The sequence below is a fragment of the Podarcis tiliguerta genome (genome assembly GCF_965153285.1).
Source record: "Podarcis tiliguerta genome assembly, chromosome: 4".
Lineage (NCBI taxonomy): Eukaryota > Metazoa > Chordata > Lepidosauria > Squamata > Lacertidae > Podarcis > Podarcis tiliguerta.
Window position 1 is genome coordinate 75,050,887 of NC_139537.1, and position 15,098 is coordinate 75,065,984.

Sequence of the window (15,098 nt, forward strand, 5' to 3'; positions counted from 1 at the left end):
GAATCATTAAGGCAGAACAGGAAGATGGTTTCAGGTGCTGCTCGTCATTACGGAATATACAATGTATATCTGTTATGATATACATTTAGCGTTTACGACACACATGTTATACTTATTGACAGATACTACAAGCTAGCATGACAGATCACGATTCAGTATGCTTCCTTCCCATTTAGCAAGGTTATAATCTTAAAATTCCCAGGCCTATAGAAGAGATGCTAATTCTGAGCCACATGCAGAGCTTGGCTATTCAACAAATGCATATACAGTAGTACCTCAGGTTAAGTACTTAATATGTTTCGGAGGTCTGTTCTTAACCTGAAACTGTTCTTAACCTGAAGCATCACTTTAGCTAATGGGGCCTCCTGCTGCTGCCGCTGCGCGATTTATGTTCTCATCTTGAAGCAAAGTTCTTACCCCGAGGTAATATTTCTGGGTTAGCAGAGTCTGTAACCTGAAGCGTATGTAACCTGAGGTACCACTGTAGTTGCAGTCAATGCAGGTAGTGTCTTAATCAATTAGCATTTAATTCATTCTATACAGTTTGAAATAGGGACGCAGGTGGCGCTGTGGGTAAAACCTCAGCACCTAGGACTTGCCGATCGCATGGTCGGTGGTTTGAATCCCTGCGATGGGGTGAGCTCCCGTCGTTCAGTCCGAGCTCCTGCCCACCTAGCAGTTCAAAAGCACAATTAAGTGCAAGTAGATAAATAGGTACCGCTTTCTAGCGGGAAGGTAAACGGCGTTCTGTGTGCTGCTCGGGTGCCGGTTCGTTTAAGAAGTTTAAGAAACGCCCACTGACGGATTCTGCCAGCGATTGAGACAGCCACAGGTGAGTGGCTGTCCGGACAGAAAAGGTTCACTCAGGCAATCCAGCCAGGTGTTTGCACCGGCTTACGCACGAGCAACCCCTAGAACCATTACACTGAGGCTATTATTTATCTCATTGCTCTTTGTATTTTGTAAGGCTAGTCAGCTTTAATTTACATTTGCATCTTTTGAAAGCGTTAACAGTATTTTCCCTTTAGACTAGAACTAAAAGGTGATACAGGAAGTATGTCCCCGAACATAATGCTTTTTGAATGTATGAGTCTTTTGTTTTATCCTCTACATTTGCAAAACTGCAAATAAGCGATCTAGAGCTTTGTGCCTCATAACACAGTTTCAAAGGGAATTTAGACATTTATGCTGGAAGTAGATAAGATTTCTAAGTTCTTGTAGACTTCAGCCATGTTTCTGAATGCAGCTGGTTCATTACGAAATACCAAGGCTTTAATCTGCCTCAGAGAGCTTTTGTTGATATATGATGAACAGATAGCATTCGTGTGGCATGGAGTTAACTAGGCCATGATCTGAGGAACACATATTATGCTTGTTGATTCACCAGACCTTAGGATGCCATCAGAGACCTGTGACATTCTCAGTCAGGTCTGTTTCCGTTGCATTCCTTTTCATAGCTTCTGCTGTGATGGCACCCAGTGGCAGGATTGTGGAAACTAAAGTAAAAGTAGATCTACCTGGCATCACAGATTATTTTACCTGTACCTGTGGAAAGACAGCTTTGTTGCAGCAATGCCTTACCATACCTCCGGGTTGATTCTCACTTTCCCTTTCCTTCTTGGGAGTGCGTACCTCAGTGCAGTGGTACCTCAGGTTACATATGCTTCAGGTTACATACACTTCAGGTTACAGACTCCGCTAACCCAGAAATAGTGCTTCAGCTTAAGAACTTTGCTTCAGGATGAGAACAGAAATTGTGCTCTGGCGGTGCAGCGGGAGGCCCCATTAGCTAAAGTGGTGCTTCAAGTCAAGAACAGTTTCGGGTTAAGAACGGACCTCCGGAACGAATTAAGTACTTAACCCAAGGTACCACTGTAGTACAAAATATTCAAATATATCGGGAGGGGAAATCTGTGTTAGAATTGGCCACGTATCTCTTTTAGAAACTCAGGAGTAACATCTGAGAAAGGATCAGGCCATTGCTTCCAAGGGAAGCTTTTAAAAGGGAGGGGTGCCTTTCACATCATCGGGGATGCCTGCATTTTATTTTTTACGTAAAGTAAGAATTGGCCCTTGCCTGTCTTGCCAGACATGTGGCTTTCTCCCAAGGATCTGCTTATTCAATAGTACAAATCTTTTTCCTGTTGACCTCTGAGCCCTATCTGCTCATCATCTGCATGTGTTTATGGGCTGTAAAAGATGCTATATTTCATAACAAAGAGGCAGTTCTATAGTAGGGCAATCCTTGTAACCTACATACTCAGAGCTCTTCAGCAAATGTGCAGAAGATAGCACAGACTGGACTGGCCACATAATCAAAAGTATGTAGTTGGTGTGAGATTCCTCAGGCTGAAATGTTCAGTGGTACTTCGGGTTAAGTACTTAATTCATTCCAGAAGTCCGTTCTTAACCTGAAGCACCACTTTAGCTAATGGGGCCTCCCACTGCTGCCACGCCACCGGAGCACGATTTCTGTTCTCATCCTGAAGCTAAGTTCTTAACCTGAGGTATTATTTGTGGGTTAGCGGAGTCTGTAACCTGAAGCGTACTTAATTCGTTCCAGAGGTCCATTCTTAACCTGAAACTGTTCTTAACCTGAAGCACCACTTTAGCTAATGGGGCCTCCCACTGCTGCCGCGCCGCCGGAGCGCGATTTCTGTTCTCATCCTGAAGCAAAGTTCTTAACCTGAGGTATTATTTGTGGTTTAGCGGAGTCTGTAACCTGAAGCGTATGTAACCCGAGGTACCACTGTATATTGTAGTGGTAGTAGCGGAGCTTTGCCAAGCATCCCCCGCCAGCCACATCATGGCACCCAAATGAGACACATGATGTCAGGAGTGCGTGCAGGAACCAGGCCCTGTGACCAGTAGGGCTTCGCAGGACTGGGGCCTTCCTGAGTTTGTTCTGGGGAGGCAAGGCACGGCCGCATGGTAACTCACTGCACCTGCTGGCAAGAGCCGGGAAGGGATATAAAGGCAGCATTTCCCTTCAGCTCTTTGTCACAGCAGCTTGTTTCCTGCCTTGCTGCGTTTGGCTTCTTGCGTCCTGATCCTCGGACCTCGGGTTCTTGACTCCTTGCTTCTCGACCCTCGGACCCTTGACTTCGTGACTCCCTGCTTCCTGACCCTCGGGCCCCTGGCTCCCACCCCACCATCTTGCCCCCGGTCCCGACGTCCTCAGCCGGGACTTCGACCTCCCGTAAACCAGACTGTGACACATGAACTTGCCACATCCTTTGTGTGTCTAAAACTCCACCGCCACACCAGTTTGCATCTTCAGCACAGCTCTTGCAAATGCCATTGTGGATGGCTTAAAAGCAGTACAGCGCTCCGAAAGAGTGTTAAAATTAAGCAAATAATTTTGATTCAAGTGGTGGCTAACTATGTGGCCTCACCCTTCTCTGGGTGATAAGGACAGGAATTCATGTCCTTAAGGCAAAGAAAATTTCCTGCATAGGTTGAGTAAGAGGACTATGCCTTTACCGAGAAGAAATATGCTAGCGCAGCCAAGCATATAATTGAGGGACAGTGTTGCGAAATACGGCTCTTTCCAGTTCTCAGAACAATGTTTTGACAGACTCCTGTTATAAGGAAAAGAGACACAAGTGAGAGCCCATGTTTCGCTGCATAAGGCCCCGGTGCAGAAGAAACAAGCTGCTTTTTCATTTGAGTGGTGGCTTGTCTCTTCAGCAGAGGGAACTCCTGAGGTGAAAACCACAAGTTGCTAGAGTTCTCCTTTGGGTTCTGCTTCAGGCTATGCTGTGTTCTGGTCTGATGCTGGAACTCCCAAGTTGCTTAAACAAAAGCAGGCACAGCTGTTTAATGCATCTGTGTCCAAGGTAATGCCTCCAGGTCCCTCTGCTTTGAGAAAACTTGGGGAGTTCTTTTCCAACCACCGCAGGCGAAGTGGGCCTGGGCCCCACAGTCCACTCCTTGGCCCAGACCCAATTCCTTTGCAGCCTCCGATTCTGTATCCAGATCCCTGCTGGATTCAGGCGTCATGACAGGCTGTGGATTATGGGAATTGTAGTTCAGCAACATCTGCAGGGCTAAAGGTTTCCCACACCTGCCTTAAGCCAACATAGCAATGCCAATATGCCCTGTGCGAGCTGCTTCATTCATGCATTTTTGGCAAAGAGATATTCTGAGGCAGAGTTGAGGCAGCCGGACTTTGTACTGTCTTACCAGGCTAAATATTTGCCCTTTCCTGTCTCATACTGCCAAACCAGTCTCAGAGAGCTTGACTTTGTTAGTCTACATAATCAGCACTGTGATCCTTGAACTTCTTACCATTTATTCCACTGGCTTTAAGGGTGAATCTAAAGCAAATGGCTTGAAGGCTGCCACCTATGAAGCTTTGCAGATCTTGCTCCAGACAGGGTGGGTAAAAGTTAGTAATAAATAATATTTAACGGCACTGGTGCCATAGTTGTCTTGCAGTGTAAGTTTATCTTCATTTTCCTTGAAACCACAAATTTTTTTAGTGTCATTGTGAAGCAACATCCTGTCTTTCCTGCCTGCTTCTGTTGAAACAATTAGAATGGGGCTGGCTTATGAAGTTTAGGCACAACGGAACTTTGTATTTTAAAGGAATAGGCTTCTTTTAATAGGCACCATGTTCATAAAATTGCGTCTTATGAATTATGTGGGGAATGGTTGAAGTAAGGCTGCTTTTAGTCTTGCTGATATCAAAAGTGAAAAGCATATAATTAATTATCCCATGAAAACTAATAGGATTATATGTTTTTTTTAAAGCTGCATCATGCCCAAAGATTTTAAAAGTAGTGAGTGTTTTCATTGAGGGACTGTTCAAGTCCCTATTTAATTTATATTCAGTTAACTTTGTTATTCTGCGTGTAGAAGAGCAATGCAATTCAAAAAGCAAGCTTTTTAACTAATTTAACAAATAAACACATTCCCTGCGTCCTCCACCTAAAAAAAAACCCCAAGCCCTTTAAAGCACCTCATAATCTTAAATTGGAAGGGACGCGGGTGGCGCTGTGGGTAAAAGCCTCAGCGCCTAGGGCTTGCCGATCGAAAGGTCGGCGGTTCGAATCCCCGCGGCGGGGTGCGCTCCCACTGTTCGGTCCCAGCGCCTGCCAACCTAGCAGTTCGAAAGCACCCTCGGGTGCAAGTAGATAAATAGGGACCGCTTACCAGCGGGAAGGTAAACGGTGTTTCCGTGTGCGGCTCTGGCTCGCCAGATGCAGCTTGTCACGCTGGCCACGTGACCCGGAAGTGTCTTCGGACAGCGCTGGCTCCCGGCCTATAGAGTGAGATGAGCGCACAACCCTAGAGTCTGACAAGACTGGCCCGTACGGGCAGGGGTACCTTTACCTTTACCTTTAATCTTAAATTAAAAGGATGACATTTCTGCTGTGAAATCCAGCAGAAGCGTGATCTATGAAGGACCTTACAGAGGAGTGTCACTATAATTGTTGTGTTTTGGTGTTGCCAACATGGTCCTATGCTTGCAGTAGTGCCTACGGGGACTTTCCCTGATGCCTCAAATGCTCCCCAGCCACTGCTGCCTTTTTCATGACTGTTGCTACCCTCTCTCCCCCTCTCCTTGAAAAGAACATAGAGCTGGAAGAGGAAGTGGGAAGACTGTTGCTCTTTTCCATATCCTCTTTCAGCTCTGCGGTTTTCAAGACTCATATCTGCACCTGAGCAGAAAGCAGAATAACCAAGAGTGGAGAAAAGGAGGGAGGGAGAGAGGGAGACTAAAGGAAGGAAAACAGAGTCACTGGGGAGAGAGAGATAAGAGGGGAAGAAACTGATGGATCCTTCTGAATTGTCATAATTCTTACAAGGGATCCCTTCAAAACCACCATCAAACTACAGTGGTACCTTGGGTTACATACACTTCAGGTTACATACGCTTCAGGTTACAGACTCCGCTAACCCAGAAATATTACCTCGGGTTAAGAACTTTGCTTCAGGATGAGAACAGAAATCGTGCTCTGGTGGCGCAGCGGCAGCAGGAGGCCCCATTAGCTAAAGTGGTGCTTCAGGTTAAGAACAGTTTCAGGTTAAGAACGGACCTCTGGAACGAATTAAGTACTTAACCCGAGGTACCACTGTATAGGTCATATATTTGATGCATAACCACCAGCTCTCACCTGTAGAAAGTTGTCTTTAGGATCTTCTCATAATGAAATATCTGATAGAAAATAGCCTTGTGGATGTTGGTTTCCTCCACTTGGTCAGTTTCAAGAATTAGGCTTGAAGGGATATTCTGAGGAGTGGACAAAAAAAATAAATGCTGCTTCACTCAGCTGCAATGCATAGTCAAAGGAAATGTGCCTCCTTCACTGCAGAAGATGTAGGGGACTTAAGATATGAGAACATCCACCGAGACCTACGTTTGGGGCTTCTGGGTCACATGTGGCTTCAGCGGAGCTGACCTTGGCTCCCCCTGCCTTTGGGGCTTTGGTTCCTTCTGCCATATTACAGAAGCCACTACCACTTCAGGTCCAGGGGGTCCTTTTGTCACTGTTCATTTTACGTAACAACATCTTCAAGGAACTTAGAGTGGCTGCTGTACATGAAGTTCTTATGTACAAGATGTGGATCTCGAAGCAAGAATAGGAAGAAGGAGGCAAACGTTTTCGACCACAGTTTACAGTGTTGGTGCTGACCTTCAAAACCCTAAACAGCCTCGGCCCAGTATACCCGAAGGAGCATCTCCACCCCCATCGTTCAGCCCGGACACTGACGTCCAGCACCGAGGGCCTTCTGGCGGTTCCCTCCCTGCAAGAAGTGAGGTTACAGGGAACCAGGCAAAGGGCCTTCTCAGAAGTGGCACCCGCCCTGTGAAATACCCTCCTGTCAGATGTCAAGGAAATAAACAACTATCTGACTTTTAGCAGACATCTGAAGGCAGCCTTGATTAATGTTTTTAATGTTTGATGTTTTATCATGTTTTTAATATTCTGTTGGGAGCCACCCAGAGCGGCTGGGGAAACCCAGCCAGATGGGTGGGGTATAAATAAATTATTATTATTATTAATTATTATTGAAAGGAAATGCCCATAAAACCCTGTGATCAAAAAAAATATTGCTGCCTTTACCAGCACTTCTAATAATTGGATAACTTTGGCACCAAAAGTTTTGTGTCGCTTTTGTTGGAAATGAAGACATTTTTGTGCATTCTGCAATTTCCATTTGGTGTGTTTTAAAATATAATTTTGGTTGGTGGGGGAGGTTTTTTAGTGTGTAGAGAGAAAGAAAAGGCCCATTTTTGTGGAGGAGGAGGCTTTCCTTTGCTCTGGACACAGGGTTTGAAACTAAAGTTTGAAACGTTTCCAATACTACAATAGACGTATTTTGCATCTTTCTTTTAAGTAAAGAAGCTTTCGATGCATATCCACGTTAAAAAAATAATAGGAAGTGGTTTGTCAAGTCATGCTGCCTTTTATCACCACTGCCAGTAATGACCACAGAGAAGCTGTGGAACACAGAATATTCGGCACGAAACTATATGTGGCATTGGTCCAGTTGACAGGTCTTGTTCTGCTGGCAGAGCGACAGCGTGAGTATTGTCGCATTTTATTTATTTCTTTTCATTCAGGGGTGCCATCAGTTTGCTTGCAAACTCTGTACTTGTAAGCTAAATCTTCTTTCAGTTTGCATGCCTGGCGTGTCGTTTAATAATTTCAGAAATAACCGTTAATGAGGCTACACAGGCACACAGTTCTAGGCAGAAGTGAGACTAGTTGAATAATGTCCCACTTGAGAGACTTGCTGCCGTTAAGCCCTTTGGGGACTGGAAAGGGAGCTGTTCAACTGCTTTTGTTGGATCTTGTGTCGCTTAGGAATATTATTCAGTTTGCAGGATAGCTTGGGGGGTTGGGATTACTTGGGCTGCCCATAGGCCATCACTTCTGAATAGCAATGGTATTTACATCCCCTTCCGCACCCTGCTGGCCATGGGCTTCCATTCAGCCAGTGGTGTGTTGATAACTACAAATGCAATTGGGAGGTAGAGGAGCAGAGGATGTTGTTAGGGTAGCATTAAGTCTTGTGTACAGTGGTACCTCAGGTTAAGAACTTAATTCGTTCTGGAGGTCCGTTCTTAACCTGAAACTGTTCTTAACCTGAGGTATCACTTTAGCTAATGGGGTCTCCCGCTGCCGCCGCGCGATTTCTGTTCTCATCCTGAGGTAAAGTTCTTAACCTGAGGTACTATTTCTGGGTTAGCAGAGTCTGTAACATGAAGTCTCTGTAACCTGAAGCGTCTGTAACCCAAGGTACCACTGTACAGCCCTTTCTAGTCCCGCACAAGTTTATTCAGTTTCAATAATAATAATAATAATAATAATAATAATAATAATAATAATAATTTATTATTTATACCCCGCCCATCTGGCTGGGTTTCCCCAGCCACTCTGGGCGGCTTCCAAAAGAATATTAAAATACTGTGATACATCAAACATTAAAAGCTTCCCTAAACAGGGCTGCCTTCAGATATCTTCTAAAAGTCTGGTAGTTGTTGTTCTCTTTGACATCTGGTGGGAGGGCGTTCCACAGGGAGGGTGCCACTACCGAGAAGGCCCTCTGCCTGGTTCAATAACAAGGGAAACTAAAACTGGCTGTTTTTCACAGAGCGGGGATTGGGGAAGTATCTATGCACTTCTTTTTGGTGGAGTTCCTTTTTTTTAAGGGCTCCATGCACATATATATGGACACATGCTTTTCTCCCCCATGTACTTCTGAAGTTTTTTTAATTATTATTTTTTTAAAACCATATTCAAAACTACTCCAGGCATTGGGGATGTGCTACCTACCCTGGGCATGTGAGTCATTGTCCACTCTAGGCCTCTGAATCATGCCATATATGCATGATTATTTCAGCAGCGTGGTTTGTTTCTTTTAGGAAGCCAGTTTGGGCTTTTCTCTAGTACTGCTTGAAATAATCTTGTGCCCACAGATATGTGTGTTTAAGTCACTGTAACTTCGGTGGAACTTTTAGTGTAAGTTTAGTGTAATTTCCTTGTGACTTTGAGGACACAGCAGGTTCAGGATAGTAGGGACTTGCCACTAAGATAAATTCTCACAGGCAGCAGCTTGTGAAGCGAAAGAAAGTCCTTTCCCAGAGCAATTGCAAAAGGGCATAAATTAAACCGGTTTGGCTTTTCCATGCTGTTGAAAATAGCTTTCTTCCACCCTTGCTTCTGTGTTACCATTTTAATCCTTTTTCGCTAGGCAGTTGTTGCTTACAATGACTTTTTCAAACAAACCACACGTCTACGTTTTTCATCTATTGCAAGAATGGTGTTGTCCTTGCTTGTGAATATTTTATAAAACTTGTCTTAGGTCCTGTCCTAAGTTGATTAGTAAGGAACAGAGCCCTACCAAACAGACAATTTTGGGTTTCCAAAGGCTCCTCCACTGCTGCCCTCTACTTTGGATTTACAGCTGAGTGTCCTTTTGACTTTCCTGCTATAATAATAATAATAATATTATAATAATTTATTATTTGTACCCCGCCCATCTGGCTGGGCTTCCCCAGCCACTCTGGGTGGCTTCCCCAAAAAAATATTAAAATACTGTAATGCATCAAACATTAAAAGCTTCTCTAAACAGGGCTGCCTTCAGATGTCTTCTAAAAGTCTGGTAGTTGTTGTTCTCTTTGACATCTGGTGGGAGGGCATTCCACAGGGAGGGTGCCACTACCGAGAAGGCCCTCTGCCTGGTTCCCTGTAACTTGGCTTCTCACAGTGAGGGAACTGCCAGAAGGCCCACGGTGCTGGACCTCAGTGTCCGGGTAGAATGGTGGGGGTGGAGATGCTCCTTCTGATATACTGGACTGAGGCCATTTAGGGCTTTAAAGGTCAGCACCAACACTTTGAATTGTGCTCGGAAACATACTGGGAGCCAGTGTAGGTCTTTCAAGACCGGTGTTATATGATCTCTGCAGCCGCTCCCAGTCACCAGTCTAGCTGCCACATTCTGGATTAGTTGTAGTTTCCGGGTCACCTTCAAAGGTAGCCCCACGTAGAGTGCATAACCTTCCCAGGCCTCTCATCTGTCCTAGGAAGAATCGCTCCCCGTTTCACCCCAAACTTACCCCAAGGAGGGGGGGGCAGAATATTGTTCACATTAAACAAAATAGACCAGTCTTTCCCTCAAATTTACTCTTGGGGAGATGAGTAAACGTAGACCAACAAAGCAGCCTCTCTGCCCCTCTATACCCCAAAATTAAATCATTAGAACAATGCAAAAAGTCTCCCTTTGTTAGTGCAGGAGCATTTTGGATCAGGGATGAGAACCTGTGGCCACCTAGAAAATGTGGCGGGACTGCAACTCCCCCCAGCATGCCCAATGGTCAAGGATGATAGGAGATTAATTTGTTTAATTTCTACTGTGTTGTTCTTGCTTGTATATGTTAAACTTGTTGTTTTATAATTGTATATAAACTCTTTTTCTTGTTTTTATTTTGTTTATGCAAATATTTATAAACTACTTTCATTAAAAAAAAATACAGCAAGGAGGTGTGTACTTCACATAAAATTGCACTAAGTGCAATAAAAATGGTCTGGTTATATTGCTGCCACCCTTCCTGGGACCTTAAAGTGGGCAAGATATCTTATAGATAGCTATTAATTTATAAATGTATCTTATCTGTCCCTGGCAAGGCTTGCATGCAGATCTATGCTAGAAAGAAAGCAAGTTTTAATGGGAGGAGGGAAATGGCAAGCTTAAATCTTCCCTCATTCCCTGGTACAGTGGTACCTTGGGTTAAGTACTTAATTTGTTCCGAAGGTCCGTACTTAACCTGAAACTGTTCTTAACCTGAAGCAACACTTTAGCTAATGGGGCCTCCTGCTGCTGCCGGGCGGCCGGAGCACGATTTCTGTTCTCATCCTGAAGCAAAGTGCTTAACCTGAAGCACTATTTCTGGGTTAGCGGAGTCTGTAACCTGAAGCGTATGTAACCTGAAGCGTATGTAACCCGAGGTACCACTGTATACAGAAATAGTAGTTCTGTGAACGAGTGAATCTCTTAGTCTGTATTCCTACCTCCTCAACCTGTCAGAGTTAAAATTAAGGTTGTCTAATACTAAACAACGTTATATTTATAAAAATAGCAGTGGAAATAGGGAAGGCCTCTGCTGGCCAGTTCCTAAATATACACATGGAATAAACCTGTATTCAAAGATGACCAACATGCAAGGTTTTATACAGGCTGGTGAGAATAAGAAAGGAAGCAAATCAGACTACTGTGTTGAATAACCAGAGGATACAGCATATACAACGTTGACACAGAAAGACAGCACATTAGGCACTCTATCAGCAGAGGGAGATGTTGCAAAACTGATTGCCTGATAGGTAACAGTATGAGCTTTTATTGCAAGTAAAAAAAACAACACAAAACCTGGATGGGCTGGTGTCTGCATCTGTGTCCAGCCTTTATGCCAGGGGTCAGCAAAGCTTTTCAGCAGGGGGCTGATCCACTGTCCCTCAGACCTTTTGGGGGGGGGCGGACTATATTGGGGGGGGTGAACGAATTCCTATGCCCCACAAATAACCCAGAGATGCATTTTAAATAAAAGGACACATTCTACTCATGTAAAAACACGCTGATTCCCGGAGCCAAGGCGATTGGGCCAGATCCGGCCTCTGGGCCTTAGTTTGCCTACCCATGCTTTATGCAGTGGTAAAATCCTATTCAGTTATAGTTCTAGCATAGAAGTCACATGGGAGAATTTATGTGCACTGCTTTATAAGGGAAGTAGAATTTGCAGTAGTCTTTCGGCAAACATGGGTTTTTGAACCACACATGGGAGAGGAAGTCATATGAGAGGATGATTTGGGGTGGTGAAATGGTTCCGTTTCACCACACCCTACAGACATCTCTGCTCTAAATTCCCCTCTCTCACCACGCCCTGCTCTATATTTCTCTTTCCAAAAGAGACTGGGTTAAATAATAAAAAAACACCACACACAACTATGCCAGGGCATTATAACATATGTTAGAGTATAACATGCTGTGAGTCTACAACTGTAAGGAAGAAATACAGCAGCTTGAAATGAGAACTCTCCAATATGAGAACCAAATTTAGCTAATCTTTGTTTTAAAACCTTTTGCTGATTGTGTTTTGTGTTTTATTAGTAATTATCTATACTTGTGTTTGGACATTCTGTGTATTTTTGCTTTTTAAAAAATTGATAATGATATTGTGTATGCTTCTTGGAGAGTTTTATTATTAAGCAGTCTCTAAATCTTTTTAAAAATAAATTCCTACGTTACGTGGAGGGAAAGTCCCTGTTTACAGCCAGGATAGTGTCCTAATACAGCAGTTGACATGCAAGGGTGGATATATATCTCTATTGTGTATTCTCTAACTGTCCTGAATATGAGAGCCAGATAAGGACAAAAGCTTGGGTCTTTCAGATTAGGCTACGCTGGAACATACAGTCGTACCTTGGTTGTCAAACACCCTGGAACTCAGACGTCTTGGCTCCCAAACGATCGAAAACTGGAAGTGACTGTTCCGGTTTTCAAACGTTCTTTTGGAAGCCGAATGTCTGACGGGGCTTCTGCAGCTTCCAGGAAGCTCCTGCAGCCAATCAGAAGCTTCGATTCGGAAGTCTAATGCTTTGTAAGTCGAATGGACTTCCGGAACGGATTCTGTTTGACTTCCAAAGTCTGACTGTACAATGAAAACAACGATAGGGTATTCTATAGTTATTGTTTTCACCCTGGGTGTTTTTTTGTTTCGTTTTTTTGTTTGTTTGTTTTGTCACACACCAATGGTGTCATCTCTAGAGATTTTGCTAATGGTAGTACAGTGGTACCTCAGGTTAAGAACTTAATTCGTTCTGGAGGTCCGCTCTTAACCTGAAACTGTTCTTAACCTGAGGTACCACTTTAGCTAATGGGGCCTACTGCCACCGCACGATTTCTGTTCTCATCCTGAAGCAAAGTTCTTAACCTGAGGTACTCTTTCTGGGTTAGCGGAGTCTGTAACCTGAAGCGTCTGTAACCTGAGGTACCACTGTAAAATAATTTCAACGGGACACATTTCTTCCTTCCCATACCCACCACATTTGACATATCTGAGCCCTTCCCAATGGTGATTTAATTTGGGTCATATGTGAGATCGGGCAATAGATGGAAGTTATTAGAGGCCTCTGGGCCAATCTTGGCTCCTGAGTCCTTTACCCAAGATAACAAGAGGAGAGAAGGTGGACTAAGGTCTGTGTCAACTGGTCTTTCCAGTAGGCCACTTGGAGATGTAATCCTTGCCAGGTGTGGCACATGAGGAGGACAGAGTGGCAGTGGCACTTCAGTGGTGGTGGGGTGAAGCTGGGGGAGCCCTGGGTTGGTGGCTGCAGCCCCTCAGGATGCCACTGCCAACCTGTTCCTCCTCCAATCTCATCCTAGCAAACATGGTACTGCCAGGAGGGTGCTGTTGCCATTCTACCTCTCCCATGCTTCTGCTTGTTCTTGCCTTGCTTTCGTAAAATGTATTCTAAGTTGTTGGGTTTTTTGTGGCAGAGGGGAGAGATTCTTTTAAGTAATTTGACAATTCTGTTTCAGATTCATCCAGTATGAATCAATGAGCACCTATTTTACTACTGCAATTTCTTGTTTACATATGTATTATTTGTATATTTATAGTACCCCCCCCCCCCATAGAAGGATTGTTCTAAAATGTGTCAGGCCTGAAATAAATCTTCGTTCAAGCACCGGGAGTTTCCTTCTCTTTTTTCTCTCCTACCTGCTTTCCTAGCTTTGTGGTAAAAAAATATTTATTGACCACTGCATCCTGCCAGTGCCTTTTATTAAAATTATATGCTGACGTGTGATCATACAATGTTTTCTATAAATAGGGAAGTAGCCTACACTGACTAGAATTTGTTTGCTGAATCACTGTTTCCTTGGGCACAGCCAGGTGGTACAAGTTGTGTGCTTTGTTTTGTTTGTTTGTTTTGGCTTTCAGAGGGAGAGAAGTAACTCTGTTTTCTAGGTAAAATCTCTTGATCTTTGTTATAACAAATGAGTATTCGCTCCCACCTCTTCCCTGCATGGTAAGCAAGCTGAAAGGCATGTCCTTCATTAACTGCCTACCAACTCTTCCCATGTCACTCCCTTCTGGAGCTTAAGAGATGCAGAAATTACTCTGAGGATAAAGGTAAAGGTACCCCTGACCGTTAGGTCCAGTTGTGGACTCTAGGGTTGAGGAGCTCATCTTGCTTTACTGGCCGAGGGAGCTGGTGTACAGCTTTCAGGTCATGTGGCCAGTACGACTAAGCCGCTTCTGGTGAACCAGAACAGCGCACGGAAACGCCGCTTACCTTCCCGCCGGAGCGGTACCTATTTATCTACTTGCACTTTGACGTGCTTTTGAACTGCTAGGTGGGCAGGAGCAGGGACTGAGCAACGGGAGCTCACCCTGTCGCTGGGATTCGAACCCCTAGGCTCTGTGGTTTTTAACCCTGTTGTAAGCACAACCCACAGCACCACCCGCTTCCCTATACTCTGAGGATAGGGAAGTATTATTAGGAAGCCTTCTAGTTTGGCCAGAAACAGACCCAATTTGAACCATAATTTTGTGTACAGGAGGGAAATTCCTTGGACATGACTTGTTCTCTTTGGTGATGGAGTAGGAAGTATCACAGTTGAGACAGAGTGACTTAAAAGGGGGAGGGGAATGAAGATTCTGTTTTAACTACAGGAACATTTTGTATAAAAAGGGAAGACCACATGATGCACAGACTACCATTTTCACTTTGTTTTTGTTTACAAGAATTATGTTTAAGATTTCCAAAGCGAGTCTTCACTTTTGTTGAATGGCTCTGTCACTGGATGCTGAGAAGCTTTTGCTTAGCTCCACAATGGATTCTAGCTACTTAAACATACAATTTGAATGCATAGAAAAAGTGAATGGTAGTTTGAAAAGCCACCTTTTTATTTATTCCAGCTTGAAGAGCCTCTTTCTGCTTGAATGTCAAGAAAGTAACTGGGTGTTGTCAGTGGAGATTCTACTTAGTCCCCATTCATGAGTCAACCTAAAAGCAGAAGGACAAGTGTTTGGGTCACCTGGAGAAATTTCTAAGATGGTGACAGGGAGGGGCATTATGTTTAGC

At 44.2% G+C, this 15,098-nt stretch overlaps 1 protein-coding gene across 5 annotated transcripts in view; it reads left to right on the forward strand.

Annotated features, from left to right (window-relative positions):
- The window catches only part of LIMS1 (LIM zinc finger domain containing 1), a 74,815-nt gene that overhangs the window by 19,346 nt on the left and 40,371 nt on the right, over positions 1–15,098 (forward strand). Inside the window, exon 1 of one of the 5 annotated variants that reach the window (XM_083438001.1) lies at positions 4,208–4,380. The exons of 2 other annotated variants lie outside the window; for them this stretch is intronic. The gene's annotated coding sequence lies outside the window, so the exon portion shown is untranslated. Of the gene's footprint in view, positions 1–4,207; positions 4,381–7,252; positions 7,535–15,098 lie in introns of those variants that run through there. 2 more of the 5 variants (XM_083438000.1, XR_014510447.1) reach the window with 2 other exon arrangements.